The 13,453-nt window shown below is 32.3% G+C and overlaps 1 long non-coding RNA gene across 2 annotated transcripts; it reads left to right on the top strand.

The window, feature by feature from the left end:
- Positions 1-5,702: 5,702 nt before the first annotated feature.
- Positions 5,703-10,304, top strand: LOC107900826 (uncharacterized). 2 transcript variants are annotated; one of them, XR_005916812.1, is made up of 8 exons: positions 5,703-6,086; positions 6,165-6,221; positions 6,314-6,625; positions 6,697-6,788; positions 6,982-7,025; positions 7,763-7,803; positions 9,220-9,409; positions 10,107-10,304. It is a non-coding gene; the product is annotated as an uncharacterized lncRNA (long non-coding RNA). The 2 variants fall into 2 exon arrangements; XR_005916811.1 differs by having other exon boundaries at positions 5,819-6,086; positions 6,314-6,595.
- Positions 10,305-13,453: the final 3,149 nt, after the last annotated feature.

Here is a 13,453-nt window from a genome sequence, read left to right as displayed (position 1 = left end):
ATAGTTGTAATTGTGTTGATTGGTTTGAAACAATAATTGGGTGTCTAGAGGGCTATTTAAGAGGTGAATTAATTGAATTTATACTAATTTTTAATTTAGGCTCGTTTTAAGGTTTATTAAGGAAATCGGAAGGTTCGCTAATGTGCTAATAAAAAGCGTAAAATAATGTGTGGGTCCCAAGCTCAAAAACTTAATTAAAAATATTGATTTTTGTGATATATTTGATGATTTAGCTTGCTGATTGGATTGAATTAATAGCCAAATAATTAATTTTGTAAGTGGCCGAGCCAGGTACGTTTCGAGTCCGAAAAGATTAATGTGTTAGCAAAGTTGCTAGTTTGACAGTGTGGTTATGTGATTGATGTTGTGATTCATGATTGTGTTATTTGGTATGATATTGGTTGTATATATAGCATGATTTTTTGAAATATGAGCTTATGCATGATATAATTGCATGGAAAATATGTTATGTTATATTGAAAAGGTTGCTATACATGCACATTGGAAATTCGTAAAAGTATTTGAAATTGTGTAATGTTGATTTTTGTGATATATTTGATGATTTAGCTTGCTGATTGGATTGAATTAATAGCCAAATAATTAATTTTGTAAGTGGCCGAGCCAGGTACGTTTCGAGTCCTAAAAGATTAATGTGTTAGCAAAGTTGCTAGTTTGACAGTGTGGTTATGTGATTGACGTTGTGGTTCATGATTGTGTTATTTGGTATGAGATTGGTTGTATATATAGCATGATTTTTTGAAATATGAGCTTATGCATGATATAATTGCATGGAAAATATGTTATGTTATATTGAAAAGGTTGCTATACATGCACATTGGAAATTCGTAAAAGTATTTGAAATTGTGTAATGTTGAATGATACCATCTTAATGGTAATTTGAAAGTTGAAACATTGGTTCCATTCGCGAAAAGTATTCAATTATTGAGGGAATATTGAACATGTTAATTAAATGTGAAAAGTATTAAATTATGGCTATGTATGAGATTGTATAACATATTGCATGTGCATTGGGATGGGATGGGATATTTTGTGGTTGACGAAAGAGTTCTGTGGAGTATCGGTGATATATTAAGTCCACATTTATTTGTAGTCAGTGAACTGTATTTGGAGTATCGAGGGGATCGAAAATTATATCGCATTATTCATTATTCGGAAGCTTTACTGCATTATTGTTATTCGGTGGTTTTACTACATCGAGCTTTGCTCGCATTCGTTAGAGTTTGTCAGACGAGTTTTGGGGAACTCGTGGTGTGTAACGGATGGTTTGGGTACGAACATTTTTGCATGGCATCATGCTCACGACTTACTCAAATGTTATTGATTTATGCTACATATTGTATTGTGTTGTATTGAATGGTATCAAAGTTAATGATTGTTACTCGAATGAGTGATGACCCATGCTCACAAACCGTTTGACATCAATTTGATAATGGTTATGTAATGATATGAAACTCCAATGATAGTTTTGTGTTCTTTTGTTATTGCTAACATGTTTCACTGTATTTGATATTTATTTTCGTTTAAATAATTGTTCGACTCACACTAAGCTTTCATAAGCTCACCCCCCATAATGTTTAACTTTTCAGGTAAACCTCGAAACTAGGACCAGACTTGGCATATGGAAAATCACCTTGAACCTTGGACTATTTTTAATAAAGTATTAATCAGTCTCTATTGGTTTTGGTTTGTAAATTTTTAATTATTTCTAGTTTGTGGCTTGGTAAGTTTTCATTTGTGGATTTTTGCATGCATGGATTACTCAAGCATAATAACCGGAAAATGCATGATATCGGGCTTAAGTAAAATTTGACATTGTTTCCTAATTTTCGCTACATTGCAAAGGCATCATTATTGAAAAAAAAATCCAAATCGATAAGGTAACTAGATTTCCAAAATGACTTGAGTAAGAGCCCAAAAAAAATGGTGTCAACAACTTGAAAATTGGTTTTTTTTTTCTGTTACATTAGTTTAACATCGAGTTTTTACAAAGAAGAGTGACAAGAAAATGGTTTTTTTTCTAAAACAAGACTATCAACAATAAAATGAATCTTAAGTATAGTTGACCTAATAAATGAATGTTTTAAACTAAAACAAAAGTACAACTACGGTTTTTCTATAAAATGAGTTTACTTAAGGTCTTCAAAAGTAACGTAAGTTAGCTTAGCCATTTCAGTGGCTAATGTAGCATTCTCAATCTAGCCTAACTTCTAGGTCGGGTTTGGGAGGTTACAAGTTGATTCTCATCCAACCGAACCAGAATTGGAACTTAGTTATGTCCAAATCAACCACTAATGCGTTGTGACTTTTTAGTAGAAACCGCCAACTTACAATTTCTTTCAATTTAACCCCTAATTATTCCTAATTTTTCAAATTTAAAGAAAATTGGGTGTGACAATTTATTATTTAAGTACTTATATACTGATATACTATATTGAATAAAAAGGTAAGTTAGAATTCTAAGTACTACTAAGCTTTCACAAGGTTAACGTGTTATTTTGAATACATAGGTAAAGATCGTCTTGAATGCATTTTTTGAAGTGGTAATAGAGTATAATGTACATAGGATTAGAAAAATATGAATTTTTGTTGTAAAGTAACTAAGTAGTTTCAAAACTATGTCATATATGCCTAATATCATAATGTAATTTGGGATAATCTTCCTTAGACGGATATACTCATGTGTTATATGAGATTTTTGAATGATAATTTGATATATTTTGAGTCCTAAAAGTGTTTTATAAATGTTATAAAAAGTTTGAAGATAATTTTAATTTAGTTCTAAAAGTTTAAGTTATGTTTTGGGCAATCTGTCGTCGACGCAACACCACAAGTCAGTGTCATGACATTGGAGTCAATAGAGTAAATTGTTCTCGATGTTAGGATATCAAAATATTAGTGTCGCGACATCAGTCAATGTCACGACACCTATTTTTAGTGTCGCGACATTGACCCTATTTACCTTGTTTTGACCCGAATATGCCCCGAATGGTCCCTATTTGTAACCAAATTTTAATGAAAGTCTAGAAATGAATTGAATAACTTAAAAAGACTCTATTTATGTTAAAGCAAAGTCTTGAAATTAATGCTCGAGTTAAGTTAGCCTTAGTGTCTAATCTGTCGTAACTTGGTGTAGTAGATTAAACTAGTTTTCACACTTGAGGAGCTTGAATTTAAGCATTTTCATTATGTTTTAGGTAAGTTTGTATAGTTTAGTTTAAATCCAATAAAAAGTGTATTTGGAGTATTTTATTGACCTTAGGGGTCGAATGAGGCCTAAAGGTGAGTTAATGCACTTAGTGAGTGTGTAAGAGACCATCAGAAGGCGTACAAACTCAGTACTAATCGTTGTGTTGCAACATGGGAAGTTCAATGTCACAACATAGGGAGCTGAATGCAAGAATCTCAAGACTACCTTTGGTGTTGCAACACAGTCATTGGATGTCACGACACACCCTTAAAGCTACCCTAAACCTGAGCATACTATTTTCTATGTAACAACACAAGCACTAAGGTTTCTCTACATCGGTCCTATACGAGAAACACCTATGAGCCAGGGGTGTTTCAGTCCGCTCAATCAAAAGTTAAATACTAGAGCGTTAGCTGACCTAGGTTTGAGGATTTCAGCACTTCATATATCAAATAGAAACAAGATTCTCTAAACTCTACTCTTGTTTTATTCTTTATGCATATATCCAGTATCAAGTTTATGATGTTTATTGATTCCATGAGGAACTAATCCTCTTATTGGGGATTATCAAGTGAAGGTATGATCGCACTACACCAAAACAGGCTTTTAGCGGCGTTTTTAGCGGCGTTTGGATAAAAAACGCCGCTAAAGATCGAGCATTAGCGGCGCTTTATGGAAAACGCCGCTAAAGGTCTAGCATTAGCGGCGCTTTATTAAAAACGCCACTAGAAATAAGCATTAGCGGCATTTTTCACAAAGCGCCGCAAAAAACTTAAGCCCAACGATGCCGTTTTCTGAGTTTTCGGGGGCTTTAGCGATGTTTTTGAGGAAGCGCCGCTAATGCTCAGGCCTTTAGCGGCGTTTATGAGGAAGCGTTGCTAATGCTCAGGCCTTTAGCGGCGTTTTTGAGGAAGCGTCACTAATGCTCATGCCTTTAGCGGCATTTTTGATAAAGCGCCGCTAATGCTCAGGCCTTTAGCGGCGTTTTTGAGTAAGCGCCGCTAATGCTCAGGGATTTAAAATAATTTAAAATATTTGTTAAAAATAGAAAAATTTAAATACTATTATTTAAAATAATTTTAAAGTTTTTTAGATACATTACTGATTTTTTTAATTTATATATTAAATAATTTCTTATATAATCGTAAAATAGATTGTATTAATTTTAAAATATTGTATTAATTATCACTATAGTTTAGGTTTTTTGGTTTAGGGTATATGGTTTAGAGTTTAAGATTTAGTTGTTACCATTTTAAGGTTTATGGATTATGGGTTTAGGGGTTATGGTTTATGGTTTAAAGGCTGGGGTTTAAGGTTTAGAGGTTATGTGTTAAGGGTTTATGGTTTAGGGTTTAGATTAACTAGTATTTTCTAATTTATATATTAATTGTTTTCTTATATAATTGTAAAAGAGATAATATTAATTTGGTTCTTCAAAATTGTGTGAAGATTTGGTTCTTCAAAATCGATATAAGCTATATCCAAGGATATCCCTGTCTTATCCCATCTCGGTTCAGTATTTTTAGTGCTCGGTTCAATTTTTTTATCCAGTTCAGTTTTTTGCGTGTTTTGCCTTGCCCCCGCCGTGATCAAATAATTACATATGGATTTAGGGATTATGGATTAGGGATTATGGTTTAAGGGTTGGGATTTAAGGTTTAGGGGTTAGGAGTTAGGGGTTAATAGTTAGGGATTTAGGGTTTAGGATTTAAGGATTTAAGGGTCGGGTTAGGGTTTAGATTAATTAGTTTTTTTAATTTATATATTAAATATGTTCGTATATAATTGTAAAAGAGATAATAATAAATTTAATATATTAAAATTATGAGTAGAGTTTATATTATTTAAGAGATATATAATAGATAGACTTTATGTATATTGAATGGCTAATTTAGGGTTTAAGGTTTATTTGAGATTTGTTAAATAATATAATTTTATACTATTAATTAATGCTTTAATATTTAAAAATATTTAATCTCAACCATTTGATATATTTGATATGGATATTTAGGTAATTATTTTTTTAAAAGATTTATATAATTGATATGGATATATTTTTGATATGGATATTTGATATATTATATAATTGTAAAAGATTTATAAAAGTTATAAAATTTAAACAATTAAAAGTAATGTCTTAAATCTTATCAAAATTTTAAATAATATTATTTAAATAATATTAATAATGATGTATCAATTAAAAATAATGACTACAAGAATGTATGAAATTCATAAATCTATTAAAAAATTAAAAATTTATAAATATATAATATTATTTCAGAGACATATATTTAAAAGTGAAATCATTAGCGGCGTTTGGTAAAAAACGCCGCAAAAAATACATTTAAAATTTAACTAAACGGCGCCGTTTCATTGAAGAATTAAATATTAGTGGCGTTTTGTAAACAAACGCCGCAAAAAATATATTAAGAATTTAATAAAACAGCGGCGTTTGATCGATGAATTAAATATTAGTGGCGTTTTCTATAAAAACGCCGCAAAAATACATTAAAAATTTAACAAAACAGGGCTATTTCATTGACTAATTAAAGGAAAAGTTGTAAAATTAGTGTCGTTTTTCTGTAAACGCCACAATTGTTGAAATAGAAATCGGCGTCATTTTAAACATAAATCGGTTTTTTTCTCCTGATTCCCCGCTCCCAGCCCCAAATGCCCTATCTATAGAAATCCCTAATTATCAGTCAGAGCTAGAGAGATCACTGCTTTGTCGATTTCTTACCCCCGATTCCTCGGTTGCTTTTTTTACTTACAAGGAAAAGGTTCAGTGTTTGGGTTTCTTGCAAACTTACATAGCCCACACAGAGAAGACGAAGAAGGTGGCATTCGATTCTGGTTTTTGGTGAATTCGACTTTTAAGGTTCGATTTCTTTATTCTGCATATAAAAAGTTTGGGTTTCCTTGTTTTTGTTTATTTTTTGTTTGTAATTTGTTGAAGGCCCGTTGAATGAAGTGAAATCGTCTTCACATAACCCACACAGAGAAGACGAAGAAGGTGGCATTTGGTTTCTGTTTTTATTACTATCTGTATTCAAGGTTCGATTTCTTTATTTTGCGTATTTAATCTTTGGGTTTTCTTGTTCTTAGTCTTGGTCTTGCACCAAATGCACTTTCCTCAACTCTCCATCCCAAACCGCCGCTTGCAAAGTCTGTCTCTCACCTCCGTCACCGTCACCGTCTTCGCCGTCTAAATGGGCTTGTAAAGCTTGCACTTTTTTGAACCTTTACAACAAATCCAACTGTGAAATCTGTATTCAAATTCATTCCCCTGATATCATTTGTTTTCAAGAGGTTACTCTGATGATTTATGACCTTTTTCGTGGGTCTAACTGGTGGAAAGGGTACCAGTGCTCTATCTCGGACGACACGGTGAGTTTGAGAGCTTACTTTTGTATTCAGGTATGTTTTGATTGCCATAATTTTGTGAAGCTTTTTATGCAAATGTGTATACTTACTATATCGTTTTGCAGTTAAGCAAATTGCCTGTGAAATCCTTAACGGTCTGAAACATATTGCATTGATGGAGGCCAAGATGAAAAAACTCTCTGATGTACTGAGTAAGGTTAGTTGGTTGCTTATATTGTGATGGTATGATTATAGTTCACTAACCTTGGCCCTAAGCACCTTGTATGGATGGCTGTAGGTATCATTAGCTTCTCTATTGACGGGTCCTTCTCATTTCTCTCTTCTTTCAATTGTTTCTTTAAAAACAATATTTCTAAACTATTTTTGTCTGCAATTCATTTATTGTTTAGAACTTAGAAGGGATTGAGGAAGCAGCAAGCAATGGCCCCAAAAGGTATTTGGATTTGGATTTTAGCTTTTACTGATTTTGAATCACTTTCGCTCTCACTAAATATGGGTTAAGTTAACTTTATTTTCATTGGACGTAATTATGAACTCGATGATGTCTCTCATTTCCAATTCTTAATTTATAATTAATCATTTCCGAAGATTTCATTTGACATACTTTCTATATATAATTAATTGCAGTGACATAAGAAACTTTGAATAGCATATTTGATGTCTGGGGGTAGGATTAGGTGGTGATAATATTTTGCTCTCTTTTAAATATGGACAATATATGAAGGATGAGAAGAAAAGAAACGTAACCCAGATTGTGTTTTTATCCTCCTCCTTTATTTGTATTGACTTTCACAAGTAGTAAACCCAGATTGTGTTTTTTTTTCCCGATGAAGATAAATATTCTAAGAATTTTCCTATTTGTTTCCGACGATGAGGGCTTTAAAATTTTTATTTTTGTTTTTTCAATATTGTAGAAGAGAGAAAAATTGAAAATATAGTAATAAAATAGTAGTAAAAGAAATGGGAAAAGGGAAAGGGGGAAGTAGTAATAGTACTCTGTTACTTGTTTACTTCTCTTTCAATATATTACCTATCTTTGCCCTTACTTTTTGCATTGTCTGCTTTTCTATTCAATATATTGCATTGTCCACATTCCTCTTTCTCTGCCTTTTATCTGTCTTATTTTTATGTGTTGAAACTGCTTTGATCTTTCTTTTTATTTTATATTAGACGGAGAAAGCATTTCTCAAACACCCCAAGGTGTTTTTAAGGTGAACTAGCTTCTTCCATGTCTTTATTAATTCTTGGTTTTGTTGATTTCATTTTTAAATTATTGGTGTTTTTCGAGATCTGGGTTAAATTAGTGATGGGTTTTTTTTCTGTTTAGATATTGCATTAATTTGAAATTTGATTTGGTATTTTGGCGGCTTGAAGTTTCAATTCAAAATATCTGTTTTTTTAATGTAAATTTTGTGATACTTGCACTTGGATCTGCAATTGTTTTTCCTCCCTGCTAAATTATGATCCATCTGTTACAAATCTGTTTTGCATTGTTCATCAAATAACATGCACAAATAATATTATTTGTATATATTTTGAGGAAAATTATAATATTATTATATATAATCAATGCAAAATTTTTAAGGCACCTTATTAAATACGAAATTTATAGGCACGAAACTAAGAATGATTAAAGCTTCTGCAAACTTTTTTGTTGTCAACATGGCGACTTTAGCTTTCTCAGCATCAATAATTACTGAACTGTTAACCTTAATCTCCTCAAAATCACATTCCTTAGCAAGCTTCATAACTAGTTTAACGACACACTAATCTCTTAAAAGCAAAGAATTTAATTGAAGTTCATATTTTTGCAAGTTAAATTTAGTAGAGCCTGTCGTCATTCATTGTGTGGTTATTTGTGTTTTTCGGCCACTGTATGTTGTTTTCGCTTTTTCCTTTTGTGGTGCTTTGTCGCACAGCACTTGGGCTACATATCCCCACGAGTTTGAAGACTTTGCTACTGGTCTGCTTAAAATTCTGTGGAAGGCAAATTTCTCTTATAAATTATGAAATTGTTCTGAAAGAAAAGAAAGAAGCTTAAAATGTGAAAAAGAAAAAAAAGAACTCATCAAACTGTTCTTTTTTGAACATTAACTACCTCTGCTAGTAATTTTGGATACTGCTTCTTTGCTTGCAATCATACCTTGTTTATTTCTATTCCAATTAGATTACATTGATATGAGCATGCTTTATCTGTTGACACCTTTCATAAACTAGTTTCTGCGCAAATCACGTATCCTTTTCATAAACTAGTTTTAGTTCAATGCAGTATGGTACTTAATTTGTTTTCCATAATTCCTTGAAAAGATTTTATATTACAAAATAAGATCATTTTCTATCTTTAAGTTTTGTTCCTCATGAAGTTTGAACATAGATTTGTTGACCATAATGTTTTGTTTCATGTTTTCACTTAGAAATACCCTTTGTAACTTTTTTAAACATTTACCTGATTTTGGCCAACTGAAATCTTATTACTTCTTATCTACATGTTTTTTATTCAATTATTGGATATTCTGTTTTATTCCGTGTTAAAATGTGGAAGGTGTAACTGGATTATGGATTGGCATTCTGTAACTATTTTCCTTGACAAATTTAGAAATAAAGCAATCACATTCACTATTTTTCAGGCCACTTGCGTCTTACTCCTCTATGTTGAATCAAATTGAGGAATTGCTAAGTGCTAGAGACTATAAAGCTGCCATGCAGCTATCATAAAATCTAAGAAGCTTGGCACTGAAGGGACTTCATTATTTTCAAACTTTTGAGGATTCACTTCGGCTTTCTCTTCTATTTTTGCTTCTTTGATTCAGCTAATAGGTGCGTTACTATAAAAGTCCCTGCTTTGTTTCTCTTGCCATACCTGTTTATCTATCGGGTTTTTAACCATGATTTTAAACTTTTAACTAATTCTAAAAAAAATTGTTGATTAGATAAATTTAGATTATCTGATCATTGAATCTAGATGTTGTTGGGCTGCCTAGAAAAAAAAAACTTGAAATAGGTTTACTTAGTACTAGTTAAATCGGGCTTGATTTTAGATAAATCTAATTATTATCTTTAAGCATGATATGTTCTAATACTTTGATTTAAGCTGTTGATGTATGTATTCTGACTATGGAATATCATGTTCAAATATTCTACAAAGGAGCTAATTAGGAGATTCTGCAATTGTTGATGGTAATTGGAATTTAAGAATATAGGCTTAAGGGTTTAATTGGAATTTAAGCATGATATGTTCTAATATTTTAAATTTATATTGATGAATACTTTCTACCTATATTAACTTAAATGAGTAAATATATCAGGAGTGTACATTTTTTTATTCCACAAACAATCTTAAAAAGTTGAGATATTATTTTTTTTAGATGTATTTGTTTATAATTTACTATAACATTATAAGACACCTAATTTACTATAACATTATAAAACAATCTTAAAAAGTTGAACTGATTTACTTATCTTTGCCATGTTCACTATGGTTTGAACAGATTAAGTTACTTTTATTTTCATGCAGAGCATGTAGGAACCAAATTTGCAGTTCAAATTCAAAGCCATGCTCAAAAGTTTTTCTGTAAGGCTCATTGCTTTGAGTTCATTACAAGATTTCCTTGATTAAGTAAATGTATTATATCTTTTATTACCAAGATTTACTTGATTAAGAAAATACATTGTATAATTTATTACCTTGCATACGTATTATTTATTTTAATATTGATTCTAAATTTTTATTTTTAGTTAAGTATTCTAACTTTTGGATTTTAATTGTGTTATTAATTTATTATTTTAAATTCTAAATTTAAATTCATTAATTTTTATATTTATATTTAGTTTTAAAGTTAAAATTTTCGTAGAAAATTTAATTTAAATAATAATTTTTATTTACCCTTAAAACATAATATAATATTTATAATAGAAATAAATATTATTTGAAAAAAATTTATTTTTTTAAAAGATATGTTTTTTAGCGGTGTTTGTGTGAAAAGCGCCGCTAAAGGCTAATTATATAGCGGCGTTTGTACGAAACAGCGTCGCTAAAGATCTGTTTTATAGTGGCGATTGTGGGAAAAGAGCCGTTAAAAGTCATGACCTATAGCGGCGTTTGTGGGAGAAGCGCCACTAAAGGTAATGGTTTTTAGCGGCGTTTGTGATAAAAGCGCCACTAAAGGTAATGGTCTTTAGCGGCGTTTGTGATAAAAGAGCCGCTAAAGATAATGCTCTTTAGCAGCGTTTGTGATAAAAGCGCCGCTAAAGGTGGTGGTCTATAGTGGCGTTTGTGGGAAAAGCGCCGCTAAAGGTCATGGTCTATAGCAGCGTTTGTGGGAAAAGCGCCGCTAAAGGTCATGGTCTATAGCGGCGTTTATTTCTAAAAAAGCCGCTAAAGGTCATGGTCTATAGCGACGTATTCAATAGCGGGGTTTTTTGCAGCGCTTGTCAAAACGCCGCTAAAAATCTGTTTTGGTGTAGTGTCGATTAACTATTTTATAGGGTTCCTCAACGGATCAGCTGGTTGAGAGAGAAAGAACCTAAACCCTAGGCCTGACAACCCTAGGTTGTCATCAATGTGGAAATTAACCCAAAATTGGTATGGCCTATCTGTGAACACCTTCACCCCAAGCCGATTTGGACTGTGAGGTTTGAAGATAAGTAGTCATTGTCGACTCAGTATTTTAATCAGAAGATCCTACTGGGATAGCGACTAGTTGATTGACAAAGAACCCAAAGCAACAGTTGATGAGGATTACCGAGCGACAGTTGCTGAGGATTACCGAAGCGACAATTGATGAGGATTACCGAAGCGACAGTTGATGAGGATTACCGAAGCAACAGTTGATGAGGATTACCGAAGTGAGCTAATCACCCATGCTTTCGTTTGATTCAGTTTATAATCTAGCTTTCTGAAGACTCCTTTTATTTATGTTATTTTAGTTCTTTAATTTTAAAAACCAAAAACCCTTTAATTTATGTTTATTCGTAATATAGTTTATTTAAAATACTAATTAGATCTATTGATGTTTAGGTTAGAATTAATTTAGTACTAGCCTCCTTTGGGTACGATCCTCGAAATACTTGCAAAGTGTTTCGTTGTAAACAAACTATATTACAACCTGATGCGAGTCTCAAGGCCCAATTTCAGACCCATGGATGTGATGGGCTCACATTACCTCAAGGCCCAATAACGAGGTCGAAGGCTAAGAAAATACGAGCAAGACTGAACGGGACCATCCAAGAATTTGTTACCAATGCCCTAGATGCGTACACGACCTTAAAAGAAAATCAAGATTCACTTTCTTGTTTTCATGAAAATTAAGAAACCGAATCTTGGAGGGGGAATTAGAGCCATTGAAAGGAGTTGTAGATTCTTAATGTTTCCACGGCTTCTTAGGACGTCATCTTCTCTTTTTTATCCTTAATTTATTGTTTCTTGATTATTTAAGTTAGTTTTTGCTATGTTGGCTTGCTGCTTTTATTGATTTTCGTTCTAGGTTAAAGTTGTTTCAAGAAAGAAGTTCTCCTATCTTGTTCCATCAAGAAACACATCAAAATTAGGATTTTTAATTTTTTTCTTGTTGTTTCAAACATTCTTGCACAAAATAGTTTGCTTTTGCCTTTAAAATCACTTCTAAAAAATCTGTTTGTGTTTTGTTTTTTCCAAATCTAGTTCGGGCATTTTCTTGAGGTCCAAAGACAATTTCTTTCCATCCAAGAAACCCTAATTCGTTCTCTTTTGGACTATTTACCAGCCGGTTCATCTTTCTTTTTATTTATTTTTGTTTGACTCTCCTTTGTGACAACTAATTTGTTTTCATTGTTTCTCGTTTCAGTTTACGTTCATCTAGAGATTTAGGATAAATTCGCGACTTTGACAAACTTAACGATACGCTTCCGCACTCATCAGTCTCATTCTTTATCACAACTTGACCCCTATACTTGCGGACAACGCCTTAAATTCCATATGTTTTGTAGCAGTATTCATACTCTAGAAGTTAGTACGTCTGAAAGCGATCAAGTTGTTGGCACGTTGCCGGGGAGGCAACATTACTAAATTAGTTTTAATCTTTGCATTCAATAGAATAATTAAGAAAATTTTGAATTATAGATACAATTCGTATTTTTAACTTTACTAATTTAGTTTACTAACTTCTTTTTTTTTCTTTTTCAATTTTAGTATATGCCTAAGAGGAGAGGAACATATGTTTAGTTGATCACTAATTCATAGAGACTAATGCAGTAAAGATCTCTTGATTGTGGATGAAATTGATTACATATGGTCTAACAATGAGATGATCTTTGATGACGAAATATACGATGAGGGAGTATATGAAGAATGGGAAATTATGGAGAATCAAGAATTAATCATGATCGAGATAAGTCAACGTGGAAATGAAGCCTTAACGCACCAGTGGAATAATGACCAAGGTACTGATATAGTCGAACAACCACATGAGTTCACTAGTAATTTGTATGAGGTACTTGGAAAAGATCATGATATGCCTGAACATTCAGGCAAGCCTCCCTATGAGTCGTGTGAGATACCTTCACGTGAAACCAGCAGAACGAACAACTCTAAGGTATTATCAAATATGTCAGACAAGATGGCACAAATGATTAAAATGATGCAAGAAATATCCGAAGCACGACCTCCAAAGAAAAAGGACAGGTCTAACGCTCATAACTCGGATCATAAGAACCATGGTATTATCAATGACCATGATGAGATTTATGGTGAGATTCAACCGGAGCTTGTAACTGAAGGTCATGTGGACGAGTTGAAGCTAGTTGAAACAGTCTCTAATCCAATTGGCATAGCAGCAGAACTAACCGTAAATGTAGAAGTGAAAGATGAACTAACCACTAACATAG

This window comes from Gossypium hirsutum, chromosome D08 (genome assembly GCF_007990345.1).
Source record: "Gossypium hirsutum isolate 1008001.06 chromosome D08, Gossypium_hirsutum_v2.1, whole genome shotgun sequence".
NCBI lineage: Eukaryota > Viridiplantae > Streptophyta > Magnoliopsida > Malvales > Malvaceae > Gossypium > Gossypium hirsutum.
This window is presented reverse-complemented; position numbering and strand designations above follow the sequence as displayed.